This window comes from Salvelinus sp. IW2-2015, unplaced genomic scaffold (assembly GCF_002910315.2).
Source record: "Salvelinus sp. IW2-2015 unplaced genomic scaffold, ASM291031v2 Un_scaffold1277, whole genome shotgun sequence".
Classification (NCBI taxonomy): domain Eukaryota; kingdom Metazoa; phylum Chordata; class Actinopteri; order Salmoniformes; family Salmonidae; genus Salvelinus; species Salvelinus sp. IW2-2015.
Window position 1 is genome coordinate 288,561 of NW_019942814.1, and position 9,344 is coordinate 297,904.

At 40.8% G+C, this 9,344-nt stretch overlaps 1 long non-coding RNA gene across 1 annotated transcript; it reads right to left on the minus strand.

Moving 5' to 3' along the window:
* Positions 1–2,890: 2,890 nt before the first annotated feature.
* Positions 2,891–6,005, minus strand: LOC139024275 (uncharacterized). Its single transcript, XR_011475555.1, has 2 exons — positions 5,886–6,005; positions 2,891–5,150 (listed from the first exon to the last, which is right to left on the minus strand). It is a non-coding gene; the product is annotated as an uncharacterized lncRNA (long non-coding RNA).
* Positions 6,006–9,344: the final 3,339 nt, after the last annotated feature.

The following is a 9,344-nucleotide window of genomic DNA, read 5'->3' on the forward strand; positions in this document are numbered from 1 at the left end:
ATTACCAGATCATACTACATCCATAACTAGTGGTTTCCTCATTAGCAGGGAGGAGTTTCTACAACCAAATTGCATTTGCATCGCCCTCAGAGTGCCGCAATTTTTATTAACCTGTTATGGCTGCAGCCCGGTGGTCGTGTACACTTATAGACAACAGCCCGTCCAAGTGCAGGGCGCGAAACTTCAAAAGATATTTTTTAGAAAATAATTTAACTTTCACACATTAAACTAAGCCTCGCACAAATACAGCAAAGATGAAAGAAACACATCTTGTAGATCCAGGCCAATCAATGTTCCAGGATTTTTAAAATGTTTTTACTAACATGACAAAACACACCAGGTATATTTGATGTTTACAAGCTCTCACCAAATACAAAAAAGCACAGACATTTTTCAACAGCACAGGTACGCTTGCACAAAACCACCTACTAACACAAGAACAACCAAACTAAACCAAAAAACAACTTCATCAGATGACAAGTCTTTATAACAAGTTATACAATAAATCCTATGTTTTGTTCGAAAAATGTGCATATTTGAGGTATAAATCATAGTTTACATTTGCCAGCTACAATCGGAAATAGCACCGAAGCAGCTAGAACAATTACAGAGACCAAATTGAAATACCTAAATACTCATCATAAAACATTTATGAAAAATACATGGTGTACAGCAAAATTAAAAGACAAACATCTTGTGAATCCAGCAATATTTCCGATTCTTTAAGTGTTTTACAGCGAAAACACAATCATAGCATTATAAAAAATATAGCTTATCTATAGCCAAAAACAGTAAGCCAGTAGCCAGCAACAGTAGCAATAACGAATAAACCAGCAAAAGATATTAATTTTTTCACTAACCTTCTCAAAATTCATCAGATGACAGTCCTATAACATCATATTACACAATACATATATTGTTTGTTCGAAAATGTGCATATTTAGAGGCACAAATCGTGGTTATACAATGTGAATACTAGGCAAAATGCAATAACAATGTCCGGAGAAATCTTGGAGAGGCACCTAATCTAATCAATAACTAATCATAAACGTTACTAAAAAATACATGTTGGACAGCAAATTAAAGATAGCTTAGTTCTTAATGCAATCGCCGTGTTAGAATTCTAAAAATAACTTCATTACGACATGCAGTTTACGTTATGGCGAGAGAGCGCCCAAAATCTGGGCGCAAACTAATAGTACACATGTTCGACAGATATATGAAATAACATCATAAATGGGTCCTACTTTTGATGATCTTCCATCAGAATGTTGTACAAGGGGTCCTTTGTCCAGAACAATCGTTGTTTGGTTTTAGAACTCAGAGAACGGAACACGCCAAAACTCCCGAAAAAAATTCAATAATCTGATTAAACTATATTGAAAAAACATACTTTACGATGATATTGTCACATTTATCAAATAAAATCAAAACCGGAGATAGTAGCCGTCTATAACGACAGCTTTTCAGAAGGCAATCCCAGGTTCCTCCTCGCTTCTTCCTGAAAACAGGAAATTGGTGTCACGTCATGCCAAGAGCTCTTATTCGACCTCAGTTCAAGCTATACACTCAATTTCTTCTCTCACTGCCTATTGACATCCAGTGGAAGGCGTATGAAGAGCATGTATACTAATAGATTTCAAGCAAAAGATTAGGTAGACCCTGGAACAGAGCCTCGATTTGAGATTTTTCACTTTCTGACCGGAAGTTTGCTGCAAAATAGTTCTGTTTTACTCACAGATATAATTCAAACGGTTTTAGAAACTTGAGAGTGTTTTCTATCCAATAGTAATAATAATATGCATATTGTACGAGCAAGAATTGAGTACGAGGCCGTTTGAAATGGGCACCTTTCATCCAAGTTACTCAATACTGCCCCTGCAGCCCAAAGAAGTTAAACACAGAGGGGCCTATATTGGAGACCAAAAGTCGTCTGGCACACCGCTTACAAGCTTAGATGTTACTACTAATGTGAAAACAAGACAAAATATGACTGTTCTTGCTCATTTTAAGACAAATGTCAAATAATCATTACATTCATTACAGACGTCAATTGTTGTACAACATCGAGGCTACGCTGTTGGCATCACTTTTTACAGTGGATTTCCACTGTTGTGGGCCTTAAACCATCTGTCTGACTTGTTGTTCACACAGGAGAGAGACGGGACTACCGTGGGTCCTCTGGGGAGCCTCAACAACCTCATGATGCTGACGAGGCAGAGAAGAGTCTCTCCACATTAGAACACCTCAAGAAACACCCGCAGAGATCCACAGGGAAGAGAATTCACTGCTGCTCTGACTCTGGGAAGAGATTCACCTCCTCATCAGGCATTAAAATTCATCAGAGAATCCACACAGGAGAGAAACCTTACGGCTGTGATCAATGTGGGAAGAGTTTTGTTCAATATAGCCATCTGAAGATACACCAGAGAACACACACAGGAGAGAAACCTTTTAGCTGTATTCAATGTGGTAAGAGTTTTAGTCATTCAACCAGCCTGATATCACACCAGAGAACACACACAGGAGAGAAACCGTATAGCTGTGATCAATGTGGGAAGAGTTTTACTCAGCTAAGCATCCTGATGATCAAACCAGAGAACACACACAAGGTGTAGAAAACCTTATAGCTGTACTCAATGTGGGAAGAGTTTTACTCAGCTAAGCAACCTGATATCACACCAGAAAACACACACAGGAGAGAAACCGTATAGCTGTGATGAATGTGGGAAGATTTTTACTACTTCTAGAAATCTGACTCGACACCAGAGAATTCACACAGGAGAGAAACCTTTTAGCTGTACTCAATGTGGGAAGAGTTTTACTCAGCTAAGCAACCTAATATCACACCAGAGAACACACACAGGAGAGAAACCATATAGCTGTGATGAATGTGGGAAGAGTTTTACTCAGCTAAGCAACCTGATATCACACCAGAGAACACACACAGGAGAGAAACATTATAGCTGTAATCAATGTGGGAAGAGTTTTACTCAGTCAAACAGCCTGGTACAACACCAGAGAACACACACACATCACACATGATGTCACAATGTAGAATGTTTTAACATTGTACTAGGAGAATTTCAATAATGTCACAATGTAGAACCCTAAACGTTTGCCCCCTGTTCTATTGATTTCAACATGATATGGATATTAGCCTCAGGGGAAAAATCCAGGCTCTGAATTGAAAGTTGTGTTGAGTTGTGTTACACTTTAACACGTTGGTGACCCACTGGAATCAAAATGCAATACTTCAAAATGTAGCGATCTGTTTTCTACAAGTTGTCCTCTAACCAGTGATGTACACATTACTCCCAGATTCCGTGTGGTTTTTGAGCTGTTAGTTTTAACAGGACGTGCAACCTCATATCCCTCCTCTCGCACAATTGATTTCAACGTGATATCGATGAGTGATTGCGTTCCTTTGTTTAGCGACCCCATAATTTAAATGCATCACTCCAAAATGTAGCTGACTGTCTTCTGCAGGTTGTCCTCTAACCAGTGAGGTAAAAGATATCAGCCATTTCCATGTGTTTTTTTTAGTTGTGTTAGATTCAACATCACGTACAACCTGATTTCCCCCCTAATCGATATCAGTGATTTATTGCTACTTGTCAAAACAACAGCGTTTCTGGTGCTTGTGCAGTTTATAAGGAGCTTGTTTAAATGAATACAAGTAATATGATTATTGTGGCAGATGTTTGTGTATATAACACATTTTATGTTTTGTTTTTCAATAGATCAAACTGTTTCTGCATATTTGTTATTGATTTGGACACGTTAAAACTGTGTTTTGACATTGGGGCTATCCCACCTAGCAAAATGTCTTTGAAAATAAGTTTATGCCCGATGTCCAATATTCGTTTAGTTGTAGTTAAATTACTTGAAAACAACTTAATTTCAACATACTTTCAGGTAGCCTGGTGGTTAGAGCGTTGGGCCAGTAACCGAAAGGTTGCTGGATCGAATCCCCGAGCTGACAAGGTAAAAATATGTTGTTCTGACCCTTAACAAGGCAGTTAACCCACTGTTCCTAGGTCATCATTGAAAATACGAATTTGTTGTTAACTGACTTGCTTAGTGAAATAAAGGTTAAATAAAAAGTAGACTAGAGTTCTTGAAGCTAGTGAGTTTTTGGATTCTATAAAGAAACATTTGAAGAAAATAATACTATTGTATATTATAATTTAGAAATATTGTTTTTAATTGTTGACAGCCAGTTGTTGACAACCATGTTTATATTGGTGAAGCATTGTAGTTGATTGTAATGTGAAATGGACGTTGTTTTCTGTTGGTGGTGAGCAAACTTGTCCATCAAAAATATAGGATATATTTGTTGTCTTAAAGGGGAAGGTTTTACAGGCTTTGGTTTTTCCATTTATGTTTTGAGGTTGGACTTTAGCACGTCTAGCTCGTTAGCACGTAGGACGCATGTGATGTGTTACACCTGTGCTGGCTTGTCCATCTCCTTAGTGGGAAGGTGTTTCACCTGAGCTGGTCCAGGTTCTATTTAAGAGTGTCTGGCCCAGTGCTCCAGTTGTCTTGATAGATGTGGAGAGTCAACACTTTTGGTTTGCTTCCTGTCTGTAAGTTTGTTGTGAGTTTTTCTTTTGTTTCCCTCTTCTTGGGCAGATTTGTTGGGTGTCTTTTAGGTCCCAGTTGATGTTACTAGTCAACTTTCAGTGGACACCCCCATAGTGTCTTTCAGAACCACTCCTAAAAAACAGCTTATATTTTGGGTTGGATATAGCATCATATTGTTAATATTTTAATCAATGGCATTTCTTTACAATGCTCATTAGTCTTTCAGTTTTTTTTCTCAAGTTTGTACTAAATATTTATCTTTATTTTAATTGTTTTTTCCTGTGAAGCCATTGTGTTGCATCCAAGTCTGAAATGTGCTCTATAAATAAAGCTTGATTTGATTTGAACATATTGCAAAACAAATTAACCCARTGACTGACCAATCAACAGACTCTTGGTCCCTCTTAGTATGAAAAACAGCATCAATCCCACTTTTCCAGCCTGCTGAAGGCGTGGTGGAGTGGTAAACACCACCCCCGGCTCTACCAGGGGCTTGAGGTGGTCTCCCACAGCTCTGCTTATGTCATGTTCTGTGGTCTTGCCGTTCCATTTCTTGACTGCCCCTGTAACACAGAAAGAAACACATTTAGTCATATATATAACACTCAAAGTAATGGATATGGAGCATTTATGGCCTCAGTTACACCTGGCACCTAAATGTGACTTCTGTCATCTGATCACTCCAAGCTGCATTAGGTTCAGATCTACCAGGATGAGCCTTTGACATAGTCTGGACGCAGTCGGGCCACTGAATATGCATCAGCAATGTCAAAAGATGAGTGTGGAAAAGTACGTTTTACACAAGTGACCTTCATAATAATTTAAATGTTATTTGTCACATACGTATGTTATTGTGGGTGTAGCTAAATGCTTGTGTTTCTAGCTCCAACAGTGCAGTAATACCTAACTAAATGCTTGTGTTTCTAGCTCCAACAGTGCAGTAATATCTAATAATTTCACAACAAATACCTAATACACACAAATCTAAGTAATGGAATAAGAATATATCAAATTTATTTATATAGCCCTTACATCAGCTGATATCTCCAAGTCCTGTACAGAAACCCAGACTAAAACCCCAAACAGCAAGCAATGCAGGTGTAGAAGCACGGTGGTTAGGAAAAACTCCCTAGAAAGTCCAAAACCTAGGAAGAAACCAGGCTATGAGGGGTGGCCAGTCCTCTTCTGGCTGTGCCGGGTGGAGATTATAACAGAACATGACCAAGATATACATAAATGACCAGCATGGTCAAATAATAATAATCACAGTAGTTGTCGAGGGTGCAACAGGTCAGCACCTCAGGAGTAAATGTCAGTTGGTTTTCATAGCCGATCATTGAGAGTATCTCTACCGCTTCTGCTGTATCTAGAGAGTTGAAAACAGCAGGTCTGGGTCAGGTTTCCATAGCCGCAGGCAGAACAGTGAACTGGAGCAGCAGCACGGCCGGGGACTGGGACGCAAGGAGTCATCATGCCAGGTAGTCCTGAGGCATGGTCCTAGGGCTCAGGTCCTCCGAGAGAGAGAAAGAGAATTAGAGAGAGCAACTTAAATTCACACAGGACACCGGATAAGACAGGAGAAATAGTCCAGAAAACAACTGACCCTAGCCCCCCGACACAAACTACTGCAGCATAAATACTAGAGGCTGAGACAAGAGGGTTCAGGAGACACTGTGGCCCCATCCGATGATCCCCAGACAGGGCCAAACAGGCAGGATATAACCCCACCCACTTTGCCAAAGCACAGTCCCACACCACTGAGGGATAACTTCAACCACCAACTTACCACCCTGAGACAAAGTGCCAACAGGCTGGAAGACCACGTCAGTGACTCAACCCACTCAAGTGACGCACCCCTCCTAGGGACGGCATGGAAGAGCACCAGTAAGCCAGTGACTCATATATATAAATATATGGACAAGCAATGTCAGAGGGCATAGACAGATACAGTAGAATAGGATAGAATACAGTATATACATATGAGTGAGTAATGCATAGACTAAGATACAGTAGAATAGATAGAATACAGTATATACATATGAGATGAGTAATGCATAGACTAAGATACGCGTAGAATAGGATAGAATACAGTATATACATATGAAATGAGTAACATATAGACTTAAGATACAGTTGAATAGGATAGAATAACGTAATACATATGAGATGAGTAATGCCAGATATGTAAACATGTAGGAAAGATCCACCAAGGAAAGAATAGTGATGGTGCTCAGTGACGTTGTTGCAAATGGTGGGTAAAATGGTAAAACGTTTGAGTTCATTTTGTCCTGACATGGTCACTTTGCCTACTGTTTATTGCCACGTTGGGATGTAACCTTTGTTTGTTGTCAATTTTTTATACATTTTTTATAATTTTCCCCCCGTTTTTTCTCCCCAATTTCGATCTTGTCTCATCGCTGTAACTTCCCAACGGGCTCGGGAGGCGAAGGTCGAGTCATGCGTCCTCTGAAACATGACCCGTCAAACCGCGCTTCTTAACACTTGCCCGCTTAACCCGGAAGCCAGCTGCACCAATGTGTAGGAGGAAACACCGGGCGACGCTTGCCCAATTGTGTGCCGCCCTATGGAACTCCCGATCACGGCAGGTTGTGGTACAGCCCGGGATCGAACCCGGGTGACGCCTCTAGTGACGCCTCTAGCACTGCCATGCAGTACCTTAGACCGCTGCACCACTCGGGTCTATAGTGACGCCTCTAGCACTGTGATCTAGTACCTTAGACCGCTGCGCCATAACTCGGGCATAACTTTTTTTTTTTACCAATTCTGATGGTTGTTAAAAGTGGAATTTTTACATTATTACCGTTATATCAACACACTCGACACTCCCGACACTCCCAACTATAAATCTCTTTGCCACCGTAGACATCAAGTCAGTTGACAATAATGTTGCATACAGCATTCCATGTTTGAAAGGTCTATAATTTTCATTGAAGAGAATCAAAGTTAACATTCCATAAAATTTCAATTAAAGGCTGAGTCTCAAATAGTCGCCTGTCCCTTTTAATAGCCGGGCAATGGCACACATTATAGCAAATACATTTTGGGYCAAAATTAAAGGAGCTACAATTATAATTTAATTWMAWWWWWTTAAATAAAATATCTATAATATCTATATCTAATATCTGCATTAATAGTGGAATGATAGTGTTTCACAGTATTCCCTCACATTTTTATTTGATTTTGTGTCGAAATCTCTTTCTGTTGTCAAGATGGGAAAACTGCACCCTCTCTCTGCAATCGGTGTCACTAAAAGCCGTGGTCAATCTCCTTCTCAACCAATAATGGACGACTGGGGCAAGCAGCTAATGTACAAATCTACACTCTTCAATCAATTTCAGTTTTTGTGAGAAAACAAGTACTGAATAGTGCAGGCAATCATTGTACCATCTAAATCGCTGTGAAATATATTTTCAATAAAAAAAGTAGTTTTTACAGCTGTTTGAAGTTTGTGGATGAAACAAAGTAAAATAGTCTCCACCATGGTCTGTGCTATCCGGGATCCTTCAGACTTCCCTACCCCACTGACCTCTCCACCATGTTACAGGGAAGTGTGATGGGGGGAGATTGGAATGCAGACTAGTTGATGCAGTTCACCATGTTACAGGGAAGTGTGATGGGGGGAGTTTGGAATGCAGACTAGTTGATGCAGTTGGGGGGAGTTTGAATGCAGACTAGTTGATGCAGTTCACCATGTTACAGGGAAGTGTGATGGGGGGGTTTGGAATGCAGACTAGTTGATGCAGTTCACCATGTTACAGGGAAGTGTGATGGGGGGAGTTTGGAATGCAGACTAGTTGATGCAGTCCACCATGTTACAGGGAAGTGTGATGGGGAGTTTGGAATGCAGACTAGTTGATGCAGTTCACCATGTTACAGGGAAGTGTGATGGGGGAGTTTGGAATGCAGACTAGTTGTTGCAGTTCACCATGTTACAGGGAAGTGTGATGGGGGGAGTTTGGAATGCAGACTAGTTGATCAGTTAACCATGTTACAGGGAGTGTGATGGGGGAGTTTGGAATGCAGACTAGTTGTTGCAGTTACCCATGTTACAGGGAAGTGTGATGGGGGAGTTTGGAATGCAGACTAGTTGATGCAGTTCACCATGTACAGGGAAGTGTGATGGGGGGAGTTTGGAATGCAGACTAGTTGATGCAGTTCACCATGTTACAGGGAAGTGTGATGGGGGAGTTTGGAATGCAGACTAGTTGTTGCAGTTCCAATGTTACAGGGAAGTGTGATGGGGGGAGTTTGGAATGCAGACTAGTTGATGCAGTTCACCATGTACAGGGAAGTGTGATGGGGGGAGTTTGAATGCAGACTAGTTGATGCAGTTCACCATGTTACAGGGAAGTGTGATGGGAGGGGTTTGGAATGCAGACTAGTTGATGCAGTTCACCATGTTACAGGGAAGTGTGATGGGGGAGTTTGGAATGCAGACTAGTTGATGCAGTTCACCATGTTACAGGGAAGTGTGATGGGGGGTTTGAAATGCAGACTAGTTGATGCAGTTCACCATGTTACAGGAAGTGTGATGGGGGAGTTTGGAATGCAGACTAGTTGATGCAGTTCACCATGTTACAGGGAAGTGTGATGGGGGGTTTGGAATGCAGATAGTTGATGCAGTTCACCATGTTACAGGGAAGTGTGATGGGGGAGTTTGGAATGCAGACTAGTTGATGCAGTCCACCATGTTACAGGGAAGTGTGATGGGGGAGTTTGGAATGCAGACTAGTTGA